The sequence below is a fragment of the Cupressus sempervirens genome, chromosome 6, assembly GCF_028749045.1.
Source record: "Cupressus sempervirens isolate cs-2001-9-10 chromosome 6, ASM2874904v1, whole genome shotgun sequence".
NCBI classification, from domain to species: Eukaryota; Viridiplantae; Streptophyta; class Pinopsida; order Cupressales; family Cupressaceae; genus Cupressus; species Cupressus sempervirens.
The window spans coordinates 213,858,843-213,886,344 of NC_143123.1; the positions used below are offsets into that span (position 1 = coordinate 213,858,843).

The window sequence follows — 27,502 nt, forward strand, 5'->3', positions numbered from 1 at the left end:
TTAGAGCCAAAAAATAATCTTAAGTAGCTTCATTTTGTCAATCCATGATACAAAAGACGATTTTGTAGTATGAAACCCAAAGAACCCACACCTTATTTTTGTTCATGCTTGTGACACACTCAAATTGGGCATTTAGTATGATGTCAGTAAACCACCAATTTCTAACTTCCTCAATTTTGGTGATGCATAACTTATTTTCCTTCATAATTCCCTTATGAATATGTCCTTTCTCCTTCATTACTTCAGCCAGACTAAATGCATCACCTTTATATGGTACCATTTCCAACTCAAATTTCTTTGCAATTAGTTTCTATAGTTTTTTCCATTTAAACACATCTCAATTACCACAATTAAAGGTCCAATTCTTAGTATTAATTAAGTTCCACAACAACTCATATTTCTTGCTTTAAAATAAATTCAACACCAGATACATCCATAAATTGTTCCCAAGTGATTCTATTGCTTGGGTATTTGAAAGGAAGCCCTCATGTTTGCAAATGGAAGCATAGACATAGAGAGTACCAATCATGTTCATCAAGTTCCAAGGAGAGAAGCCAAATATGACTGTAGGGTAGTGAATGGACCAAGCCATTCTCTTTTTCTTCATGACAACATCAAACAATATATCTTCAAGTGTGTAGTAGTCTAAATTAGGCTCGGGTAGCCTAGGAAGCTCTTCATGAAGGGGTGGCTTGTGGGGCTGAATATTTTGACTTTTGGTCAGATTATCAAACAAAGCATAGTAATGTTTTACACTAGTCTACAGACATATGTGCTCAAGATTTTGGGCAATAATTGAAACATTTATATCTATCAATACATTAAATTAGGAAAGGTAAGGAACAGGATAACAAAAATCATTTATAGGGTTCCTCCCTTGTTCAACACATCACATTAAAAGTATTCAACTAGATTATCTAGAGACCAATTAGGCTTGGGCCTCCTTGCAACATCATAAACTTTCCAGGGCCCACCAAGAGTGTTTGACAAAGGAAAGATTTTAGCCAAGCTATTGCCCACAATTTTTGTGACTCCTATTATTAGAATTCATCTTTGCTAGTTGGATTTTTTTTCTAAGACTTGAACATTTTGTTTGGTTCTCCCATGCATCTAAATAATAATCACATACATAATTCTACTAGATAAGTGAGTCTAATTATTAAGCACTCACTTTCCTTGTTTCAATGGTGGAGTGAGACAAAATGGAAAATTGACCTTAATTTGAGCAAAGAAATATCATGTTTTGATCTTATTTTCCTAAACATCATTTATACAACCTAGACATGCAAATTAAGTTAACATCCATTTATCTTGATTGAAAAAACCACTACATAGTATACTCTATTTGGCACAACAAACTATTTCTACAAGGTAGAATATTCAATGTACAAATTATTTTTACTGAGATCTGAGAATTGGGAAGTTCATCATTTTGACTATAGATTTTATTTCAGGGTCATTAGGTAGTGACCTTCACATTACCATGTTCAAATATTTTCCATAGCCTAGCTTTGTACTTGAAAATCCTAATAATTTAATAAGTGTAGCATAGATTATTACTTAACTCTAGAGCAATTCAACTAGAAAAATAGAGCAATTAAAGAGCTCTTTTAAAAAACTCACCAAACCATTTTGTTATTCTCATAACTTTCTAGATCCCATATGAGAAAATGATTCATAACTGCTATTTTTTGAAACATAAAACCCAAAATGATGAGAGCTTCAACAACCAAAATAGAGAATTTGATAAACAATATTTTTTAAAACAAAATCAAAAAATTGAAGAGAAAACAGGAAAGTTGGAACATAAAAGGCACCTCTATTAAAGGTGTTTTGCACAAAGTTAACACATGTTTCCCACCAAGGACTACAATTAAGTAGTTCAACTCCAAGGAAGAAACAAAAGAACCAATGGTGTTCTTGACTACTTTGCACTTTGCTTCATTTGATTATCTTAGAGTTAACTCATCATGTGTCCTACACACACCAATATTGTAAAATACACAGGGAACTAAAACACTAACTTCTCTATGATGTGGAGAGGCTTCCCACCATGAGTTCCAAATTATTATGATGGATCCAATGTAAGAACCTAATGCTAACATGCCATACAATGCATTAGTTCATGAGAGGCACTAGGAAAAGAACAAATTTGGCACAACTTAGCCATATATTGCTATTAAATTGATTTTTAGTGGTTTGGTGGTTGGGTTTTGTGCCCCCCTCACCAAACTTCACCTTTAGTAGTTGTAGAGAATTCAGTTTGTAGAAAAGGGGATGAAGAAAACCCATATCAACACATGTGATCCAATTTTATTATTGAATAGACCTTTTAAATGCTTACCTCCAAATGAAACATACAAATCTTAGACAGTTGGGAATCATAGGTTTCTTGTAATTTCTAAAATGGTAGAAACTATTGAATAGACTATCAAGCACACTGGATACAAATTATATTTGAGGTCTTCAAATTTAGAGAGATTGACATTTTGGTCCCACTCCCATATTTTTATGTTTAATGGGATTGATGTTTTGGTTCAACCCAACTTATGAGGAATTAGTCATCCAAACATCGGAACTTGTGAAAATAGTGATTGTTACTCATATATTTCATCTTTCTCATTTGATCTGCTAAATTTTTTCCTTATTCTCTTCTCTTGTTGATTGTTCTCATTATGTATCACTGTGTTTGATCCAAAATATGTCTAATCCAAAAGAAAACACTTTAAACTATAGAAATTTCATATATTTAAATGGTCACTGGTGCTCCACATATGTTTTCCTCTTTTTGGAGGTTGTCGAAAGTTTACATATTTAAAAATATTTTATTAAGGGAGTTGAGAGTTGTGTCATTTCAGAGCTCTTTGTGGTAAGAATTTCATAGATCTTTTGAATAACCAAAGTGGACCAAAGTGAGCATTTTTGGGTTTAAATGTGTTCCTTGTGTTGTTAGGTTAGGGTAGGGTGGTGGTTTTTTCCCCCTCTTTTAGTTAGTCAATATTTTTTTGAGACTATTTAAAACTTGGTATCTTTCTAAAGTAGAAATGTAATCTAGTTCAAAAGTTTAAATTCTTGAAATGTAAAGAAAAGTGGTGGAATTAATTTTAAATATTAAAGAAAATATTAACAAATGTAATGCCCCGCCCGGAGATCCTTGGAAAAAAGGATTCAAATCAAGCCAAGATATTTTTTTTTACAAGTATAAATGCACAAGACAATATCATACAGGGATCACAAAGATCACAACGGAAGACTTCAACACAATCCTGACAACCAATGAATCTCCGAACGCCACTACCCAACTGACACACCCAAACAAAAGCCAACAACCACCACAACAAGATGAGGGCACAAGAAATGACCACTCATCAACAAAACACCAAGCTGGTGTAAAATGCAAAATCCTAAAATTTGGCTAAGCCTCAAATCCTGAAGCCTTGAATATTGGCTAAGTCTGGATTTTTGAAGCCCTGAAATTTCCTAGAATCCATAACTCATCTCTGAGAGGTCTGAAACCTATCTCAAACGATTTTTTGCATATATTAAAATATATCTTAAGCATAAGGCCAACTTATACTTAAACGATATATTTTAAACCCTAAGAGACTAAAACAGAAACACGAAAACTCAATTTCAAGACAAACCGACAGAATTCAAAATGCAACAGCATAGGGTCGAAGAACGCCCAAAAGGGTATCCAAAACCACTCTCAAAAAGATTCGATCATGAAGAAAAGTGCTCGCTGATGGCATGCGCAGGTTTTTCACAAAAACCATGCGACACTTTCTACTAAGGGAGGGCGACACTTCTCCCTTACTGAGTGCGACACTTCTCAAGAAGGCGTGCGATACTGGAAAAGTATCGTGCGACATTTCTCATAAAGCCATGCGACACTCTTCTAGTGTCGTATGACACTTCTCCAGTAATGTGTGTGATACTTTACAGTATCGTACGACATTCTTTCTATGGGTGTGTGATACTTTATCAGTGTCGCACAATGCTGAACAAATGTCGCCCATAGAAAGGAAAAACACTACCAGAACTCAAAAACGGAGAAAAACCAACAAAAAAACCTCCAAACCGGGGAGTACCGGATCCACAAAGGCTCGAGGAATGAACACTCGAGTGCAAGAACAACACAGAATGAAGAACACCAAACCATCTAAACTACAGCAGCAAAGAACACACTAAAAATAAGCATTGCAGAGAACAAAAGCAACATCGCAATGAACTCAACAACCAAACTAAGTACGCGGTTCCTCCCAACCGTCAATAGCATCATAAGACAATCGTGGGTCCTAGCCATCCCCCGCGCGTAACATCCCAAGCCACCGACCAGATCGTCAGTACTGTCGTAATAGGGATGTCACTACTAAAACATGCAACAATATAAGCATAAGGAAATCTAACATGCTAGTAGTAAAGCATAAAGATAATCCTACAGTAGATAACATCACCTATCACATGCTAAACAACAGTAAGCAACATATACGCTACTAAATCAAATAACGTCATATAATCATATGCTAAACATCATGATAAGGGAATGCGTCAAGCAAACTAACATCATCTAAACATGATATACAAGCATTCCAATGAAAGCATAAATCACAAGAAAGCATACTCCAAAACCTAAAGTACCAAGTGAAAAACATCCAGCAACGGTCGCACTAGGATAAGAGACCGTCTCTGTACACCAGTCCCTAGCAGTGGTGAAGGTAGCTACGCCTCCCAACCACGTAGCACCCATAGGTCCACACCCGCCGTGCTGATGGAGATAATGATCCAACCACAAACACACAAAAGCACAACATCCAAGGCTAACACTCATGTCAGACAGTATGATGGCTGAACCAAGAACCTAAGACAATGCAAGGAGTAAAGGTCCTGGTCAGACACTCAAAAGGCTACTAAGTAGGGGCTGACATCATGGAGAGTCGCTTGGCATCGACAAGCCCAAGCTTGGATCTGTGTAGCTCAACTCCCTCAACGGAAGGCCAATACATTGTGTAGCTCAACTCCCTCAACGGAAGGCCAATACACAAAAGTACCATTTTATTATCTTAAGTTTTATTACCAGTCACACATTTTATTTAGTTATCACTTATATAAAACTTCCTCTGCCAACCGGGAAGTAGTCACCAAGTTACAGGATAGAAGCCCCCTCGATATGCTACCCTACCCTACCCATGCTCATCCTACGACAAGTGCCCGTGGGCATGCATACTCCCATCCCAACCCTAATGATCATAACTTCCGACAAATCCACGGAAGATCAGGCCTCGCAAGTCACCCAACAAATGTACGCGCACATACTCGTGTGTGGTGCACCACCATCATGAAGATCATAACACAAGGACAGGAATGAGAACATAATGCAAAGAAAACACCCAGTCGAAAGCAACATGGGAAGAACGGATTCTACACGACTCCCAAAGCCAATAAAATCGTACATCATAAAATTACTCAACCGGCCTCAATCCAAGAGTGTTGATTCTACACGAACCCCAATGATGTAACAAGACCAAAAGTCATGAACTTACTCAACCGGCCTCAATCCGAGAGTATGGATTCTACACGAATCCTAGCGTTCACAAAACAAAAGCAAAGGACCAACAAAAACCATAACAGGGGTAAAATCACTCAACCGAACACAACGCCAAGAGTACGGATGCAACACACATCCCAATGCAACATAAAAGTGCAAAAGTGGTCTGACTGATATCCAAATGGATCATCAAAGTCCACGACCCACATTGTGCCAAGAAAACTCGAGAAAATAGGACGGCATGCAAAACGAGGTAAAAACCCCAAAAATTTAGAAAACTTCAAAATTAAAACCCATTTGGCCTTTGGGTTCAAAAACCCCAAAAATCCAAAAATAAATGAAATCGGACACCGTATGCAAAAACGGCCAGCATAACGGCGTAAAATCCCAAACCCTCATCTTAAAAAATAGAGAAATGTTCATACCCGCCCAACCGGGTAGAACTAGCATACAGAAACGGAGGGGAACACTAGTTCTCAGCCTCCAAACAAATGGCTACCAAAAACAGAAGCATAAACGGAGCAGAAACAATAAAACGGGAAAGCCCTACCTCACAGCCAAAAGGGCAAAATGGGAATCTGAACCATAAAATAAATATCTCGCAGAAGTAGCTGATACTCGCAGAAATCCAAGGTTTCCCCGAGCTGGATCCAACGAGCCCAACCTCGCGACGATCCCACGCCCGTAGCTCCCACAACAAAATAAACAATAAATCCTCATGAAGAGGATTTTTGGTTTTACTCTCCAACTTTCCAATTTGAAAGTGAGAAGTGAGGAATTAAATTCCTCTTTGGATACTTATTCACTTTTTGGGTGAATAATCGATTAGGGCATTTAACTAGCCAATCTAGTTAAACCCCGAATCGACCCAAATGAAAATAGGCTATTCCTATAAATAGGAATTCATCTATGGCAAAGCTGCCAAAAATATAAAATAAATCAATTAAAAAGCTCAAAAACCCAAAAACACATAAACCTCCTTAACAACTTCGCAACAATGCGAACCTCTAAATGCACAGACACGCTTATTGGTCTAATCACATAATGCAAATGAGCTTGGATTTAATAATCACCGAAAGGTTTAATTTAAAAATTTAATTAAGGATATGTCAACCATACAAAGGCGACATTGGCAAAATATGAACGGTTGAATCACTAACTCCAAGTGCCACTGCCAGGGATATAAATCCTGCACACTAAACAACACGATCAAGTGCAATTGCATATAATAACATAGTCGAAGCAATAAATGTATTAAATCACCTAATTTAACCATTTATTTAATTATATTAAAATAATCTATTTACATCACTCACGTTCGCAAAAGGCATAGCAACGCAGGAATGAAGTAAATAACCATAGCATTAAATCCATCACATAACAAAATTAGAGGTATGTCCAAATACCAAATAACCAGATAACATCATAAAACACACTGTCATCTCAAAATGGCATCATCATGCAATATGATTAACTGAACAACATAGTAGTCTAATATCTATGATACTGGAATCAAAGAGTAACATTTGACCCTCAGGTCATCTCAAATGTAACACATAACATGAGAACAGATATCTCTCAGATCAGAAATATAACAAGGTAAATGTCCACAACACAACCAAATAATCCCATTTGAACAATCCATTTAATTACTTACACATTAATAATGATTGATTACTCTGCATTAAAAAGGCATTTAAAACACATAAGAAAACATAGTCATAAACATGACTAACCATTGCTACAAGAACCTAGTCCAGTGTAGCATGGTAATGGTACACAGTGCAATCTGTGCACACATCTCAGGGTAATCACGGAACAACCTCATGATACCACATCGATCCTGGTAACCACTGGCACAAAGCTCAGTGAACCAAAAATCACATCATAATCTCAAAGATCAGTGAAAAGCATAATCAAAGCAACTGATAAAGAAACATAAATCCAAACACCTCAATGGTGTAGACCACTCAGGGTCACAATCATGATCCATCACAACAAAAGATCAACAAGGGTGCATCCATCAGGACGACTTACAAAAGTCAAATGGGAGAGGCACTACAAAAAATAAGTTATTTTTCTTGAAGTTTTTAGTAAAAATCTAAAATTTCATATGATTAGTAAATACTATGAAAAAAATAGTGTCAAAATGTGCATTCTTATGTTATATTGTTTTGCATCACCATCATCTGCATGGTGTAGTTTGATAATTTTTGGATTATCATTAATTTTAAATTTTTTTTTTAATTATTAATACATATAATTAAATGTGCATTTTGATTTTTAGGTAGAGATTTACATGCATTTTGATTATCTTATAATTTAAAAATTTGTTAGTTTGTTTTTCAATCAATTAATAAATATAGTCAAATGTGCATCTTAATTTATAGATATATGTTTCCACACACCACCATTTATGTAAGCCTTGTAATTTGATGTTTTGAATATTTTAATTTATTAATTTATAATTAATTAATACGTACAATCAGATGCACATTATAATGTTTAAAGAGATTATGTATGCATCACCATCTCATAAAGTCCAAAAAATGGTGGTTTTTAGATTAATTTTAATTTTGAATTATATTTTGTAACGTAAAAGTTTATTGGATTTGATGATTTACTTTATATATAAACATAATGCTAGATTATTTATATTCTATTTTATCTTTTGAGTAAATTGCTACCTAAAGGTAGCTACTGTTCTATTCTTTAAAAAAATGATTACATATTAAATGTAGAGAGAGAACATAAAAGTATGAATAGTCTATATGACTTCCTATAATCTCTCAATATGTGTCAATTAGAACAAGCTCTTGTTTTTAAACATCATGTATTCATGAGTTTGTAAATTAAGTCTATTTATACCATGACACAACACTCCATAATTATCATGATATTGTTTCTAAAGAAGAGATTTACGGGAGGCGGAGATCCAGGTCTATTTGGCTAGATGAAGGTGACAAAAATTAAAAAAATAATAATTTATCTACTTTAAAACATAGAGCCAAAACTAAAATTTCAAGTCTTAATAAAGGAAGTACAAAATTAATTGAGGAAAAGGAAATTTTAGAGGAAATGGTCTCCTTTTTCTCTTCTTTGATGTCCTCAAATCCTAGAATTGATATGACTCATTAGGCTAAGTTGTTGGATGTTATTCCTTCTTTAGTTACTGAAGATCAAAATATATTGCTATGTGTTATTCCTAAGGAAGAGGAAATTTATAAAGTTGTTTGCTTGTTAGGAGGGGAAAAGTCAATAGGGCTAGATGGTTTTCCTATGTTGTTTTTTTAGAAAGAATGGGATCTGATTGGGAAAGATGTGTGTGATGTTGTTAAAGAATTTTTTGGGGCTACAAGGATGTTGAAGGAAACTAATTCAACTTTTCTTTACCTTATTCCAAAGAAGCTTGGTGCAAATTCTCTGGATCAATTCAGGCCAATCAGTCTTTGCAATTCATTTTATAAAATTATTTCAACAATCGTAACTTTGAGGTTGTTGCTTCTGCTTCCTTCTCTTATTTCTGAGCAATAGAATGGTTTTATTCCTGGTAGACAAATCCTTAATTCTATTATCTCATGCATGAGAATATCCATTCTTTATCTCCTTCTAATAATCAGGACTTTATAATGAAAGTTGGTATTACTAAAGCCTATGATAGATTTGAATGGTCCTTTCTTCATAAGATCTTATTATCTTTTGGTTTTAGTGTCAATGTGGTTAAGCTAATTATGCAAATGACCTCTACTAATACTGTTGTTATTCTGGTTAATGGGAAATGTGGTTAATTATCATGCTTTATTTAGTTAGGCTTATTGTAACCCTAAAGCAAGAATATATCATATAAGATAGCTTAGTGTTAGGTATCACAAAAAGGTGATGTATAATGGGATAGGTTGTTCTTACAGCAGTATTGAGCTGTAAGGGTTTGTACAGTAATCATTGGATAATAAGAAAATATGGATGGCTATGTAGGTGGACATAGCCTAGGTTTTGGGTGAACCACACTAAAGTTGCATGTTATTTGTGTTCTTATGGTTTTCTTCTTTTGTTTTTGCATTTAACTATTTATTCTTATATTGTTTTGGATCTGTCAATTCCTAACATTTTCCTTGTATTTATTTAGGACTCCCTCTGGGGCCACATCCTTTAAAATATTTTTGGGAAGATCTTATTAAAAAATTCAACAAGAAATTGGAAGGTTTGAAAGGTGATTTATTGAGTCAAGCTAGAAAAATTACCCTTATTAAGGCATGTCTTTGAAGTATTCCTATGCATGCTTTGAGTCTCTTTAGGATTCCAGCTAAATACATTGATACTATTGACAAAATCCAAAGGAAATTCCTCTGGTCTGGTTCTAAGAATAAGAAGAGAATGGCTTTAATTTCTTGGGATCAAACTTGTACACCTAAGATGGATGGTGGTTTGGGGATCAGGTATGTCAGGAGTATGAATAAAGCTCTTCTCACTAAGCAGGGTTGGAGAGTTTATCATGAAAATAAGGAGTGGTGTTCTATTTGGAAACATAAATATCTCTTTGATGCTCCTTCTTTGGCTGATTTTTTTTCTTATCCTGATGTTTTATCTCCCTTTGCTATTTGGGGAGTTGTTTTGGGAGCTAAAAATATTTTAATCAAAGGATCTATTGGAAAGTGGGTAATGATTAGAAGATCAAGTTTTGGGATGATGTGTGGCTTTTGGATCATCATCTGATTGAAGATTTTGAGGATAGAACTCTTTTTGACAAAATAGACTTTTGGTATTTTTGTGGAAAATTACTGGAATAATAATTAATGGGTTAACCTAGTTGAAAGAAATATGATTTTTTATAGTATCTAGTTAATCTTGAATGCTTTTAGCCTATATCCTCATACTAAAGATAAAATGGTTTGGGGATTTGAACCAAGAGGTTGTTTTAGAGTCTCTTCTATTTTTAGAATTGAGGAAAAGGGAATTAGACCTTTATGGACTAAATCCTAGATTAAAGGTCTTATTCCTAAAATTAACATTTTTTTCTAGATCTTACTTCAAAACAAATTTTAACCTTGGACAATTTGCAAAAAAGAGGGGTTTATGTGGTTGATAGATGTTGCCTATGTGGTTGATAAATAGGTTCAGCAGAATAATATTGATCAATTCTTCCAAACTTGGGCATGTCCTTCTAAGGAGGTTAATAACTTTTGCATTGAAAAGGGAATCAAAAGACAAGTTTCAACACCTGGAACTCCTGAACAAAATGGAATAGTAGAGAGAAGGAATAGATCTATCATGGACTGTGCAAGAATATTAATGATTGAGAAAAACATTGCTATCAAATATTGGAAGGAAGTTATCAGCACTACAGTTCATACCATGAACTGAGTACAGTTGAAAAAGGACTCATTCAAAACCCCCTATGAGTTATGGTATGGCTACAAACCCAATGTAAGTTATCTAAAAGTATTTGGAAGCAAATGTTACATTTTGAAAGAATCTAGAAAAGGTAAATTTGATGTAAAAGGTGATGAAGGAATATTTTTGGGATACTCTTGCAAAAGTAAAGCATATAGATGTTTGAACTTATCTACTCACAAAGTCATAGAAAGTGCACATGTGAAAGTTGATGAGTTTGTAGAAAGAATAGAAGAAGAAAGCAAAAGGGAACCTGAAGACTATAGGAGATTTGTTTGCATTGAACCTGATACAATGCCAAATACATCTGTCAATCAGGAATCTTCAACTCTTGGGTCTTCATTAACCAAGTTACAAGAAGTTCAAACCGAGTTAGTACCTACCAAGGTGCAAGAACCTGAGTTGCAAACATAAGCTACTGAGTTAGCATCTACCGAGCTAGAGCAACCAGAATTAGAACCAGAAGTTGAGACACAGAAGGATAACAGTGCAAGTCATTCAAAAGGCAAGGAGCCTGTGTTAGCCAAGTATGTCAGAAAGCATCATGCACCATATTAGATCATTGGAGATAAATCAGAAGGAACAATGACAAGATGTAAGTTGAAAAGCACTTTTTTACTTCCTGATTTTGAACTTCTAAATGTCACAGATGCATTAGGAAATGAAAGTTGGATTGAAGCTATGAATGAAGAAATAGAAAAGATAGAGAAAAACAAAACATGGACTCTTGTACCTAGACCCAAAGACAATAATGTGATTGGAACTAAGTGGGTATTCAAAAAAAAGTTAAATGAAGATGGTAAGGTATCAAGGAACAAAGCTAGACTGGTATGCAAAGGATACTCTCAAGAAGAAGGTGTAGACTATGGAGAAACTTTTGCTCCTGTTGCAAGATTGGAAGGTGTCAAAACCTTACTTGCATATGTTGCATTCAAAGGATTCAAAGTTTATCATATGGATGTCAAGTCAACATTTCTCAATGGCATATTGGATGAAGAGGTTTACATTGAACAACTTGAAGGTTTTGTTGATCTAGACAAGAAGGACATGGTCTGTAAATTGCATAAAGCATTATATGGTCTGAAACAAGCCCCTAGAACATGGTATGAAAGATTGCATAACTATCTTATTCATATTGGTTTTCAAAGAACTAATGATAATAGTAGTTTGTAGATAAAGGAAGGACCAGATAATAATATTATTTTAGCAGAGATAGTTGTAGATGATACTTTGTTCATAGGAAATGATGATCTTTGCAAAGAATTTTCAGAACATATGAACAAAGAATTTGAAATTTCAATGTTTGGTGAAATTAAAATTTTTGTTGGTCTTCAAATTCAACAGAGTAAGAATGGCATCTACATCACTCAATCTAAATACATCAAGAAGATACTAAAAAAGTTTGGTATGGAAGACTACAAACTAGTTGACACTCCTATGTGTACTGGATTGAAACTTACCAAGGATGATGAATCAAAGGAAGCGGATCAGACATTGTATAGATCTATGATTGAAAAATTGCAATATGTAGTGCACACAAGACCAGACATTGCTCTTGCAGTAGGAATTGTAGCAAGATTCTCAGCAAAACCAAAAGAAAATCACATGATGGTAATCAAAAGGATCTTGAGATACTTAAAAGGAACTGAAGATTATGGATTATGGTATGAACTTGGAGGAAATTTGGATTTAAAAGTGTTCACTGATACAGATTGCATAGGGAATGTTGATGACAGAAAGAGTACAAGTGGAGGAGCATTCTTTCTTGGAAAAAGGTTGGTTTCGTGGACAAGTAAAAATTAGAATTATACATCTCAATCCACAACAGAGGTTGAATATGTTACAATAGCAGTAAACTGCTCAAACATTGTGTGGTTCAAACAATTATTGGAAGGTATGAAGCAAGAAATCAAAGAACCTGTTGCTATGTTTTGTGATAACACAAGTGCAATTAATATCTTCAAGAATCTAGTGATGCATTCAAAAACCAAGTATATTGCCATAAAATATCACTTTGTTAGAGAATTGGTACAAGAAAAGGAAATCAGATTGGAATATGTCCATACAAAGGAACAAATTGCTAACATATTCACAAAGCCTTTACCAAAGGATGCATTCTTGTATCTTAGAGGTAAGTTAGGGGTCATTCCCCTATCTGAAGCTCACTAAAATATAGTTTTAGTGATGCATCAACAGGAATAGAATTGAAGATCTATTAGTTGATGCAAAAAACCTATGAAGACATTGCATATGAATCAGTACATCAGGTACAATGCTATTCAGTTGATTTGTGTTATCTTTGGCATGTGTTGTCAAAGAGGGAGAGTATACTGTCATATCTTTCTGAAATTTGATAAATAATAAGAGTTTGTGTAAGAGGGAGAGATTATTATGAAAGAGGGAGTTTTCTAAAAAAAAAGTGAAGTATTCTGTTAGTAAAGACTTGTTTCCAAATTTCATTCTGCTATGGCATGTTGTGTTGCCATCAATGCCAAAGAGGGAGATTGTTGGATAAAATTGTTCAATTGTGTGTTGTCTTTGATGTCACACAAATGTCATATCAGTCATTAGACAGAGTCTATCGAGCTCAGATGGTCAGCAAGGCAAAGAACAGAGTCTACCAAGCTCAGATGGTCAGTAAGGCAAAGAATAGAGTCTACCGAGCTCAGATGGTCAACAAGGCAAAAGAAAGAGCCTACTGAGCTTAGAAGGTTAGTAAAGAAAATTTTCATTGTCTACCGAGTAGACAGTTGTTACCGAGCTTTCAAGGTTAATCAAGGAAATTTAGTTGTTACTAAGCTCACTCAGTCATCAAAGGGAAATATGGTAGAAGCAGTTCTTACCGAGCTCTCATGGACAGAGAAGGAATTTAGTTCTTACCAAGTAAACTCGGTAGCCAAAGGATTTTGTAGATGTTGCAATGTTAACCGAGTCAAGATGGTTAACTAAAAAAAAATTTGGAAGCAGTATTTACCAAGCAGGGTCAGCCAGTGAAGGATTCCATTGTTTTGTGAAATAACATTTATTTGTTTAAAGTAATATTTGTCGCCGGTTGATGTATGGTTTATTGGTAAATGTAACATGTGAATGAGCCGACTTGATAATTTGAATGGTATAAATAAGAGGTCAAGTTGCAAATTCTAAGTGTGGAAGTGGAATTAATGTGATATGGGGATTGATTATTGTGGAAGCGAATTTGAAGGATGATAAAAGATCATTGAGGAGTAGCAAAGCTATATTTTATCAAGGAGGATCTAATGATGCTGAACAGAGACCTATAGTCAACAAATTCAATTGCATCTTGTTTAGGTCAATTCATTGTTGCTTTCTAACAATTGTAGCAGTGATTTCAAATCTCTTAACAGAGTTGGTTTAACAACCATTTTGTAAATCCTCTAACAAGGTGACAATTCAGTTGAATTGTTCTAAAAGACCTCTAACAAGGCCACTCCTAACAGGGTGATTAAATCCTCTAATAGTGTGTATTGTAACCTTTAACAGGGTTGGCTCCTAACAGGGCTCACTTCAGAAGAGTGAAAAATTGGTAGCTAGTTACTTGGTGATTTTTCCCATATTAGGTTTCCACATTAAATCTGGTGTCTCTTGTTTTCATTTTTTTTTCAATTGCATGCATGTTTGCTTGAAGATAAGTAACAGTTTAATTTACCAAGTTACAACATTTTAGTTATATTTACCGAGTATCAACAATAACCAGATCTTTAAGACATCTAAGGGATCTATGATTAAAGTTTTTGTAAGTAACTGATTCACCCCCCCTCTCAGTTACTCTATCTTTAATTCCAACAAATAGCTCCTCAGTAATCTTCAAAAATTTATTACTTTTTTTGGTTTTTGCTACTCTAGTGATTTGCAAGGGAAAACAAGTTTTCAAGATGGGAGGGGAACCTAGAAAGCAAGAGTTGAGAAATCGTAGGGTATGGAAGGAAAAGACCTCTATGTGGGAGATTTTGTAGAAAGTAAAAATGATGACCTACATTAAGAGACTCCATGGGTATAAACCTCACATTATAGATGCCTTCTTTCAAAACTAGTTTGAAGATAGGGTCACTTGGCACAGGGTCATAGTGAAATTGACAGAAGAATTTATTGCTAAGATTACAAGGCTTCCAATGGAAGGGATTAAATTTAACAAGGAGAATAGTATCTCCAATGTGGCTTTTAAGAAATTTCCAAAGGAAAAAGATGAAGAGAAGAATTTGGAGAAAAATGATGACTTTTACGAACTGAAACAAATAAAGGTTATCTAGAGGGACATGTTGTCACATATCCATGAGTATTTTATTCTTGATGGTAGGGCTAAGAGAGTCTTGTTTTCCTAAATCATTTTAGGCACAAAAATAGGATTTCCTTTCTATTTTTTCTTAAATACTCTCTGCTTCAAAGCCTTTATGCTCATAGGAAGAAAGAGTCATGTCTTGTGCTTCATGAGAGTTTAATATTACTTATTGAAAACTTTTGTAAAAGTGAGGCTATAAATCACTATCTACTACTAGAGAAGAGGAATGGGTTTGGTAATGATCCCCACTCTAAGAGAATAAAGGTTGAAGAAGAGACTAGTGATAGCAAGAAGGTTTTCAAATAGGAGAGGACTAAGAAAAATGTTGAGGAAATCACAGAATCTAAGAATTCTAAATTATGAGAAAATAGAAATGGGGGATCTTAGTTCTAACTTGGATGGTTACTCTACGAGCAAAGGGGTGTCAACTGGTAAAGATAATGTAGAGGGAAGTAAGGATAGAAATACTAATTCAAATGTTGGGTCAGAAGCCCTTGGGGAGGATGAAGAAAAATAGAGTGATCACCCTTCTCACATGAAGAGTAATACCAGTGAGGAGAAAATGGAGAATATTAGTAAGGAAATTGAGGATAAAGGCCCTGCTAGTAAGGAGAACAACTAGAGTAAAGAAGAAAAGGAGGAGAATATGGAGAAGCTAGATATCAATACTGATACCCAAATCAATACTATGACTACTACGATTGATTCTGAGCCTAGGGTTGTGGTAGACAGGAGGGATGACTTTCAAGATGCAAAACTTTCCTTTCTTGACACTGATAAGCTTAAAACAAAGACTTCCCTTTAAGGTGATTCTTGGTTGTATAATGAAATTATGATTCTCAAGAAGAAAATATGGGTTATGCAGAAAGATTTGGATGTTGAACGCACTAAGAGAGCTTAGATGGAAGTGCAATGGTAACATCCCTGAAAAGCTTAAAGAATATGAGTAGGAGATTTGTTACTTAATTAAGGAAAGTGGTCAAAAGATGGAACAACTTACTTCTATTTTGTGTGTTGCGGCGACTAGTTTGGGTAAGAAGAGTAATGAGGAGATAATGTATCCTAGCAATACAAGGATGGGAAATCTGGGAGGAGCTAGTAAGAGAACAAGGTAGATCATGAGGAAAAAGGTTGTTGAGACTATTGAGGCTCTTGTTCTTACTTCGGTTGACATAATATAGAGTATTGTAGAAGCATGTAAAGAGGTGGCGAGCATTATCAAAGATTTGTTGTAGGTGTTCATTATAGAGAAAGTGTGTTGGTTCTTGGTCTACCCAATTTTTCTACTTTTTACTTTTTACTTTCTAGCTTGTTTAAACTCTAGGTTCTAGGTCCTTGTAAAACCTAGTTGTTTTTTATGGTTTAATATTTTGGTTTCAAGTCCTTGTAAAACCTAGTGGTGCTTTAATGTTTATCTTTATTTTTTTGTAAAGGGTTTTGAGTCTCTTCAAAACTTGTTTTTACCTTAATCTAAAAATGCTCCATAATTATCTATTTCACAAGTTTTACCATCACATCACCCTCTTACACAAATATTTCTATTAATTGGTCTTCAATGGAGCCTAGGTTGCACTTGCACTCATATTGTGGTATCAAGATGGTTTTTTTTGGTTTTTGTCTTTGATCTTTATCACATACTACCATGTAATTTTTTTTGGACTAGTTTCCATATTAGCTTTTGGCATTGACAACAAAATGGGAGCCTATTTTGATGGTCACCAAGGATAATACATCCCAAATTACTACCAAGTTTGAGATTATCAATGGGATACTATGATTTATGACATGATTAAAAAGGATTTTTTCTTTCCTCTTAGCTTTCTAAAAAATGTGTTTAATATAAAATTCCATGTCCTTAAGACTCTCAAGAGTCCCATCAAACCACATCTTCGATTTCCAACTGGGAGCAAAATTAGAAATGATTGTGCACATGAATGATATCAAGAGGCTCACCTTTGATATCAATTGATCAAAGGTTATTTTCTAAGAATTTTTCTAAGTTACTAAGTAGGCCTACGTATTCAACAACTTTTTGAGTGTCATTAAAGAGTTTAACTAAACCTACACGCATCAATTCTCCCTTTTCATCTCAATTATAAACCCTATAGTTGATGGACTAGGAATACTCCTAGATTGCACCATAAAAGTTCAATTTCAAGTGGCTTGTTGGTGAAATTTACATAATAATTATATAGTCCTAAAATATTAGCTCCCATAATAGAATTCTCTATTAAGCCCCATTTTGGTGATTTCAAGAGTTGATGTTAATTTTGCTTGATTCTAGTAACCTAATTCCTCCTTTCCCACATATTCTATACCATCCTAACACCTAATTTGAATTAGGATTAAATATATTAGGTACAATTGTTTGAAACACTCTATACCTTTGACTAAAACATTTGAAACATTTTATTCCCCCACTTTTTGGCCCAAGTTTAGCTTGGAGCTTTATGTTGGAGCGTTAGTGAGAATTACATCCCATGGCCAACTTGACTTATTTTTTGAATTCTTAAATGATGGATGAACTATATGAATTCCTTATATCTCCTCATTTTAGTAATCTATCCATTTTTATGCAATCGTTCTATCAAGTGAAAACTAGAGATCAATATAAATCAAACATTCAAATAGTTGGATTCAAGATTTGAAGGCACACATCCAAGGTACAATTTCTATAATTCATTCAAGTCAATTCTAGTACAATATTCTCCATTAAAGAAAATATCTCTCCTATGGTGGCCAAGTAGAGGATTTCTTAATCAAGCAAGAAGATCTTTCCTTCTGTCTACATTCATCTCTCCTTCATTGCAAGTAATTATCAAGCTTATAAGAGTGACATTCACATATTTATTCATTTATGAGGGAACCATTGGTTCCTATTCTACATTAAAGGTCAAATTTTTGAGTTTAGGTACATTCAAATATCTTCAAGGGTATGAGTGATTCCTACATCCATCAATGAGGGTTTATGTAAGGTGAATCAAATATTCACCTTTTACATACTTTCCTTTGTTAAATTTCCTTTAATTTCCATAGTTGATCTCTATGAAGGGGTTTGACAAATGACAACCCCCTTTACCTAAATTTTCCTCTAATTTTTTTGTGTGTAGAAGCATTTTTTAAATTTGTCAATTTTTATTTTTTTGAATAGATGAAAAATATTTGGATGAATCTCAAAAAGCTTCAGTCAAAAGTGCCAAGTACAAAATACCTGAAACATTTTGTACACCTAGGTACAAAATGTCTAGAATATTTTGTATATCTAGGCACAAAATGGTTGAAACATTATTTACCCTAGAACTTAAGCCCAAAATAAATTACAAGATGGTTCAATAGTTTGAGTTGGATCCTGAGGAATCTTGCAAAACTATTACTTGCTTTGTATTTGGTTGTAATTAGGAAGGTGTTACAGCTCGACACATTGCATGTAATCAATTGGTCATGAATAAAGAGTTGAGTTTGGTATCAGATCTTGTGTTGCTATTGTGCTTTAGTTGTGTGGTTTTTAGCTGGGGCTTGGACATCTCCTTTATGGATTCTTTGGACCTTGCACTATCACATTCTTTACATGTTTTCATTTTGTCTTTAGTCTTTCCTCTCACAATCATTAAATCAACGCATCTTGAGGATTAACCAAAGAACAATCAACATTGGCATAACAAACTCTCGAAAGATATGCCTAAACAAAACCAATTAGCTAAAGTAAATAATTAGAATTCACCAACTGGAAGGAAAAAAAATCAACATTCAATATAACATATTCATATATCTAAATTTAGAATATCATACCTAGACTAGATTTGTTGTTGCTAAATAGATTCGGTTTTACAATTAAAAAATGGACCCCTATAATAAATTTAAACTATGAAATTTAAACTCCAGACAATCATTTGATAATTTCTAACTTTTTGACAGGAATAATATGCAAACATACATCTTAATATATCTACATCAAATTTTTAACTAAACAAGAGTTTTGTTTGAACAAGAGTCCCTACCTAATGTGAAAAGTATGAGAAGATATTATAGCTAAAGATATATAATATTAGTTAGAGATATAAAATATAAATCATGCAATATTAATATTTTAATATTAGTTCTAGATATTTTATATATTTGTTTTAGAATTTATTTTAAAAGATTAATAGTTTTGTATTATAACATATATTTGATTATAGTTATGTATGAATATTAATTTTTTTTATGAATTTATAAATATATTAAAAATAGGTTTATAAAAATATTGTTAATCATATGATTAACACTTATATATTAAGTCTTCATATGAGTAGAAAATCAAATTTAAATCACTTAAACATAATTTTCACATAGTAGATAAATATATTTTTTCTTAAAATAAAACTATTCACAACTTAAATAAAATAAAAACCTTTTGTATCAATTGATGAGCTAAAGGTGGAGACAACCTATCCCAATAACAAATGTCATTTCCATGATACTTGATACTTCTATTAGTGAGCCATGTATTAAATTAGTCTAAGCTTTCAAAAATAATAACATATTAATATATTAGTCTAAGATTATAAAAATAAGAATATTTTGATATTGATATGTTAATTTTTATATTTCACTTAATGAAAAAAAAAGCATAAATTTTTCCTCTTAAAATAAAAATGTATACTAGTATAATTTTAATTTTGAAAATATTGATCTAAATTCAAAACTATTTTTTAATCACCACAATAAGAATATATTTAATAAAGTTAATGCATATTTTTAGATTTCATTCTCTTTTTATTAATAGAAAAACATTGAAATATATTAGGCTTCATTGTCTTAATATTTATTCTTATAAAAATTTAAACTTTCCCAAAATTAAATATATGATGTCTTAATTTGATTATTAAAAGTGAAGAGTAACATTAAACACATAATTAGTACATGGGACCACTTGCAATTATGAAACAAATAAAAAAACCAATAGTTAATGTTGTCTAATACTTCTACTACTCTATGCAAGAAAGAAAATAGAGTAATTATTGCCACCTTGTTGTCAATGACTACAGATAGCACGACACAATCATTTGACAAATGTTTTCAACAACTTGAGTTTACACAACTAATCAATGAATAGTTTTTTATGGTACACTAAATGTGTACGTTAATAGATGGCTCCTCTCATATCAACAACTCCACCATTAGGGCCCGTTTGGTTGCAAGCGTAGGAATTGAGAATTAGAATAGAAAATTTGAATGAGAATGGAGAATGAAGAATAGGAATGGAAAAATGCAATGCAATCTTGTTTATCCCTTGTTTGGTTATGCAAGCTTAAATTGGAAAAGGGTTAACTTGCAACTGGCGCCATTTGAAAATATTTCTGAAGATGCAATCGGCGCCATTGGAAAATCGTTGAAATATTTGCAAATATTGAAAACAAAGTTATAGCACTCACCCCACGTCAAAGCGGATTTGAAAATTTAATCAAATTTGAGAAAGTTAAAATGAATGCAAGAATAGCAATTCCAATTACAGGTATTTTTTGAAATGGACAAAAGCTCATTTTGAGGCTAAAATGAGAATATGTATTCTTATTCCCTATTCCTATTCCACGCACCAAACAAAGAATACAAATCATATTCTAATTTCCTATTCCTATTTCGGTTGTATTCCAGCAACCAAACGGACCCTTAATGAAATTGTACAATGCCAAACATATATGGTAAAGGATTGAGATAGCTGGGAGTGTGAATGACAAGTATTAAATGTAATGTTGTCATCTCATTTTTTTTTTTCTCTTTTTTTGGAGTGATAACATAGCATAAATCCCAGCAAAATTGCAACAGACTAATTGGAAAAAAGCAATAAATGAACATAATTTAATTTAAAAATAAATTTTTTTATAAACTTTAGAAATTTTTTAGATGTTGCACAAATTAATTGTGGAGGTCTACTGAAAACATTAGTTCCCTACCTATAAGTAAGCAAGGACTAATAAATTTTTTTATTTCCATGTTTATGTTTATAAGGTTTAATATATTATCTTCTTAATATTGTACTAATTTATCCTTAAAATAATTTTTTTAAAAACTGAGTATAGTGCTAAATTAGTTTAGATGATAATAGTGAGATTAAAAAAAATAAGGAAAACACAATTTATACATTTAACATTATGAAAATAAAAAATTACTTATTTTATTGTTTCTCTATGGCCTAATACAATGCCAATTATATATGTGTAAGGTTTTTTTTTTCCAAAGTGGGTGAACAGAGATTGCCTGATGGTGAATGTGGGGGACTTGGGAGCAAAGACATTTTTGTTGTTCCATGGTTGTCAAGATTGGCAGTGATCAATGAGCTTGCTTAAAACTCAAAGCAAGGAAGTTCAAATAGATTTTGATAGATCAAAATGTTAGAATCCATCTCAAGACATTTTTCTGCCTTGAGCAATAACATCAACATGGTTTGGAGTTGATTTCCAAATTTCTTTGTAACATGGAAGAAAATAATAATACAATTATAATCATAATAGATGTCTCTAGTAATTTTGAGGTTGTCTTCAAGAATTGTCAACATTCATTTTAGTCAAGCCTATAAAGTGATGAGGAGATAACAAGAATAAACCCTATAATAGCTTCAAAATGGGATGGAAAGAAGAAACTGGAGAAGACTACAAGGAAAACATCAAATATGAACAACACCTTATAGGTTACATTTGTTCATTCATGGCAAGCACATAGGGATGTTGCCTTACCAAAAATATGTTTCTTCAAATTGTAGCTTGTTCTTGCAATTGACCATGAAGAAAGTAGTGTACATTCCTCCTACTTGCTCTCCACCACACTCAGGCCACTTCACATGGTGTTCATGTGAGCAAGAGGCATTTCTACCCAAATTAACTTCTAGAGATTCTTGTGTGAGTCTGGCTTCTTGCAGCAATAAATTCTACACAAAAAAATAACAATGCCACTACTATTTTATTCAGAAACCAATAAATATGTTATGCATCTCTAATCAATGTTCTATGTGAATAAAATATAAACTAAGTAATAGGAAACCACTACAGTGTTATTTATTTCATCTATTCAGTACAGGGTACAAATAATTTTTCACAATATCTCGGCCTTCTTCCCACACAAAAGAAAATCAAATCCTCTCCTCAATGATCAACTTTGGAGAGAATATGTAATCAATGATAAATAGTTAAAAATTGTTTTTGGCAACCACCAGATCTGTAAATGTTTTGTTCAATCCTTTAACAAAACATCAAAGTATGCCCTAAAACATTAAAATATGCCCTAAACATCAAAAATTTACTAAGTGATAGAAAAATATTAAAATATGCCCTAAAATAATAAAACATGCCCTAAAACATCATAGTACCCCCCATAGAAATATTATTCCTATAGCTGCTCCTGCAACATACTTCCGAGGGTAAATTTTGTCTCAAGTCCTCTTGGAGACCAACTATTGTAGATCCCCACCTTGCCTTAGAATTTCTATTTCCGATAACCAAGTGGCTTCAAAATCTGGAAGGCTATTCCATTTTCCCAAGTGCTCTATGTGCACTCTGTGTCTTGTCCTAATGGCCTCTCTGCTATTGATGATGCACTCCATCTGTGACTTCTCTTTAGAAGGAAATTCTTGAATCTAGTCATTTGATTCATGTGATATTGCTTCTGCACCAACTTCCTTGTTTGAACCTTTATATACTGTGAGATCTGAGACATTAAATATAGGTGAAATAGCTACCTTTGGAGGCAATGCCACTTTGTAAGCATTTTCTCCATACTTTTCTAGAATTTCACATGGTCCAATCTTCTTCATCATCAACTCTGTATGGCTGCCCCAAGGTAACTGATCTTTGTTGAGATGTACCATAACCAGATTCCTAACTTGGAACTGCACATTCCTTCTCCTCAAGTCTGCCTTAGCCTTTACCTTTAAGTTATTCTATTGTAGAGTTTTCCTCACGTTCTCATGCACTTCCACTATTGCCTAATCAAACTCTCTTGCATGTCCACTCCTTTTCCCCAAACTATCCACATTCTTGAGTTCCAAAACTCCCCTTGGATGTCTCCCATAAACAACTTCAAAAGGACTCATGCCTGTGCTATGATTCACCGAATCATTGCATGCAAACTCTGCCTAAGGTATGTTGGCATCCCAACTACCTCCATGTTCCCATGTCAAACATCTCAAAAGGTTTTCCAAGCATCTATTAACCACCCCAATTTTCCCATCTGTTTGAGGATAATAGGCTGAACTAAAAGATAAATTTGTGCCAAACTTCTTCCATAGGGTTCTCCAAAAGTGACCCACAAACTTTCTATCCCTATCAGATACAATGCTCGATGGCCAACCATGAATAGAAACTATTTCTTTAAAGAATAGTCCTACAATATAACTAGCATCATTAGTTGTCTTACATGAAATAAAGTGAGCCATTTTACTAAATCTATCAACAACCACAAATATGTTGTCATAACTTGTCTTTGTCCTTGGTAATCCCATCACAAAATCCATACTCAAACACTCTCAAGGTCTATTTGGTATGGGTAAAGGCTGATAAAGTCTAGCATTTGTTGATACTCCCTTTGCTCTTTGACATACAAGACAGCCTTCCACAAACTTCCTGATGTCTATTTGCATCTTGGGCCAATAATAAAATCTTTGTACCAATTCCAATGTCTTGTTGAGTCCAAAATGACCACTAAGACCTCCATAATGTTTTTCTTTATTGACATTCTCCCGCATAGAACATTTGGAAATACATGGTTGGCTACCTTTAAAAAATTGTCCATCTTGCACAATGAATTCAGAAAAAATAGAATGAAAACTATCTTCCAACTTAGTGCAAACCTCATATGCTTTGCTAAAATCTCCATCTTCCACATACATTCCCTTCAATGCATCTACACCCATGCTTTGGAGTTGTACTTCTTGCACTGAGTGCACTCTCCTACTAAGTGCATCAGCCACCTTATTGGCTTGTCCCTTCTTATGCTTGATTGTGAAGGTATAAGCCTGCAAACTCTCAACCCATTTCATGTGCCTATGGTTGAGTTTTTCTTGTCCATTCAAGAAACTAAGAGCATGGCTGTCAGTATACACAATAAACTCCTTAGGCAGCAAATAGTGCCTCCATTTTTTTAATGCCTGGACCATGGAATACAATTCCAAATCATAAGAAGAATATTTCTTCTTTGCCTCATTTAGCTTCTCATTGAAAAATGCAACGGGTCTGCCTTCTTGACTAAGAACAACCCTTATTGCAAAGTCACTAGCATCACATTCTATTGTAAAAACTTTATTAGAATCTGGTAAAACAAGAATAAGATACTTGGCTACCTTTTGTTTGAGTTCCTCAAAACTCTTATTTGCTGCATTATTCCATTCAAAATTCATTTTACCTCCTCCTTTGATGGTGTCTAAAATTGGTGCACAAATGTTGCTGAAGTTCCTTATGAACTTCCTGTAGAATGTGGCCAAACCATGGAAACTTTGAACCTCTCCAACAACCCTTGGTGTTGTCCAATTAATGATGGCCTCCACTTTAGATGGATCCATTTTCAAATCTCCTTGGATATCACAAATCCAAGATACACCAACTCTTGTTTCAAAAAGTCACACTTCTCTAAATTTATCTTCAACTTTTGTTCCTGTAGCCTTTGAAAAACCATCTTCAAATTCTACAAATGCTCTTCCTTATTATTCATATACACCAAAATGTCATCAAGGTAGACAACAACAAACTTCCCAATGAAGTCATGCAAAACTTCATTCATTAGTCACATAAATGTACTAGGAGCATTAGATAAACCAAATGGCATAACTAGCAATTCATACAAACCTTCATTAGTTTTAAAGGTTGTCTTCCATTCATCCCCCTCTTGTATCCTTATTTGATGATACTTGCTTTTGAGATCTATTTTAGAAAAATATCAAGCTCCCCCCAAACAATCAAACAAATCTTCTATTCTAGGAATAGGGAATCTATATCTTATAGTTATCCTATTAATGGCCCTAGAATCAGTACACAACTACCATTTACCATCCTTCTTTGGAGCAAGAACTGAGGGTATGACACATGGGCTAAGACTTTTCCTTATCAACCCCTTGTCAAGCAACTCTTGTATTTGCCTAGAAATCTCTTTATTTTGTTGCAGTGTCATCTTATATGTTGCCTTGTTGGGTAGCACCACTTCAGGAATAAGATCAATCTAGTGACTTATGTCTCTTATCAATGGCAGAGACTCAGGCATTACCTCAACAATGATGTCCTTATACTGGTTCAACAACTCTTCAACTTCTTTCGGGCTTGCTGTTCTATGTTCCTTCTTCCTATCTTCCTTAGGCTTCAACACCAATGCAAAGCTTATTGTGTCTTCTTCAAGAGTATTAATGAACTCTTTCTCACCCACCATCAACACACTTGGTCCAACTTGACCAACCCCTTTCTCTTCTCCTTCAAAATTCAATTTGTATGTTACTCCATCTTTTTGGAAGCTATAAGAATTCTTCTCACCATCATGGCGTGCCTTCCTGTCGAATTGCCAAGGTCTTCCTAGCAAGAGGTGGCAAGCATCCATGGGCAAGACATCACACAATATTTTATCCTTATATCCCCCTATACTGAACTCTACCCAAGCTTGCTCATTCACAACTTCTTGTTGCCCTTTGTTCAACCAACTAACCTTGTATGGAGAAGAATGTGGAAGTCTCTCTAACTTCAATTTGTTTAGAGCCTCAAGCGAGATGATATTATCTGTGGAACCTGAATCAGTTATCACCTTGCACAACTTTCCTTTCACCTTGCATTGAACTCAAAAAAGAGCCCTCCGTTGAGTGGTATCTTCTTTCACCAGTTCCTTAAGAAGTGTCCTCCTTAACATGAGACTTTCTCCTTCAGCTTCTATCATCAACTAAACTTCTAGTGAGTTCATACTCACATTATCTTCTTGCACATAAGTAACTCTCCTTTCACCATTTTGAGAAGTAGATGCCTTTTGTGGACACTTATATTTTGGGTGCCCTATCTGACCACAACTATAGCACTTCATTCCTGAGAATCTAGATCCTCTGCCTGATCCATCTGACCTTCCTCCATTAGATCCCCTTCCACTGTAGCCTCCACTACTACTTGAGTCACCTACTTGCTCGTTAGGGTTAGACTTGCCTTGGGACCTTTAGCCCTGTCCTCTATTGTTGAAGTTTCCTCTACCTTGGTCATTCCTTCCACTTCTCCCTCCTTGTTGCTGATCACCCTTCCTCTTCTCAACTTTAAGAGAAAGTTGAAAACACTTTCCCAATGTATCTGGGGCCAAGAGGCTAATCTCCTCTTGTATGCTCATTCTCAAACCATTTAAATACCTAGCCACTCTTTCTGGTTCCTCCTCTTGTTTCTCTGCCCTAAGAGTTAACCTATGGAACTCCTCTGTATAGGTATTCACATCCATCTCTTGTTGCTTCAGGCTTCGCAGCTTTTTGAACAACTGCACTTCATGATCTGCAAGCAAAAATTGTGCCTTGATTTTTTCCTTCATTACTTCCCATGAAGAAATTAGACTCTTATTATTTTGTATCCTTTCTCCTTGAATATAATTCCACCACGAGAGAGCAGATCCTCTCAGTTTTCCTTTTGCAATCCTTACCTTATCATACTTTGGAACTTCATTCAACTCAAAGTGATTGGTGATTGCTTCAATCCATTCAATCAGTTCCTCACTATTGAGACTACCTCCATATGTAGGTAGCTTGTTAGAAACATCTCCTGTTATTGAATTTAAAGCATCAACGAATGCCTTTTGATTTATAGGCAATTCCGTTGGTGGATCTTGGTGCTATTCTCCTTCTTCATCTCCACTGGCATCTTCTTCCATCTCATTCTCCTTATCCTTGTCACTGGATCCCTTCTTAAACTCCTTCAACTTCTCTTCTAGAAGTTCCTCCATCATCTTTTTAATACTTTTCGGAGGCATGGTGTGAGCCTCAACTTCAACCTATGATTCTTCTGTAGACATACACTTCCTAGCAAGACCTTGTCTCACTCTGATACTAATATGATGAGGAGATAACAAGAATAAACCCTATAATAGCTTCAAAATGGGATGGAAAGAAGAAACTGGAGAAGACTATAGGGAAAACATCAAATATTAACATCACCTTACATGTTACATTTGTTCATTCATGGCAAGCACATAGGGGTTCTACCTTACCAAAAACATGTTTCTTCAAATTGTAGCCTGTTTCTGCAATTGACCACAAAGAAAGTACTATGCATTCCTCCTACCCACTCTCCACCACA

The 27,502-nt window shown here is 34.4% G+C and overlaps 1 pseudogene; it reads right to left on the bottom strand.

Annotated features, from left to right (window-relative positions):
• On the bottom strand, window positions 1-27,176 carry LOC149552019 (3-oxo-Delta(4,5)-steroid 5-beta-reductase-like; annotated as a pseudogene).
• Between the last annotated feature and the right edge of the window lie 326 nt (window positions 27,177-27,502).